The sequence below is a fragment of the Rhincodon typus genome, chromosome 48 (assembly GCF_021869965.1).
Source record: "Rhincodon typus isolate 14 chromosome 48, sRhiTyp1.1, whole genome shotgun sequence".
Taxonomy (NCBI): Eukaryota; Metazoa; Chordata; class Chondrichthyes; order Orectolobiformes; family Rhincodontidae; genus Rhincodon; species Rhincodon typus.
This window is the reverse complement of record NC_063379.1, coordinates 4745566-4745831: the sequence shown is the minus strand read 5'-3', so window position 1 is coordinate 4745831 and position 266 is coordinate 4745566. Positions and strand designations below refer to the sequence as shown.

General features: G+C 45.5%; 1 protein-coding gene across 12 annotated transcripts in view; it reads left to right on the top strand.

Annotated features, from left to right (window-relative positions):
* LOC125488063 overlaps positions 1–266 on the top strand; it is a 35679-nt gene that overhangs the window by 2498 nt on the left and 32915 nt on the right. The window lies entirely within an intron of this gene.

Sequence of the window (266 nt, the reverse complement as noted above, 5' to 3'; positions counted from 1 at the left end):
GCTCCTTTGGTCCAGATGCTGCCAGCCTTCTGTTTTCCTTCTGAAAGTGCTTATTCATCATAGTGTTATTTGAAGGATCTTGCTCCACACAAACAGGCCATTGTGTTTCCCGACATGACAATGACTGTACACTAAAGGAGGGCAGGCGACCCTTGGTTTAACATCTTATCCGACAGTGACACCACCAACATTCATATTCCGTCTCACAAAACAGTGTAATGCTGTCACTTACAGACTCTGCGTTTGCTGTCACTTACAGACTCTGC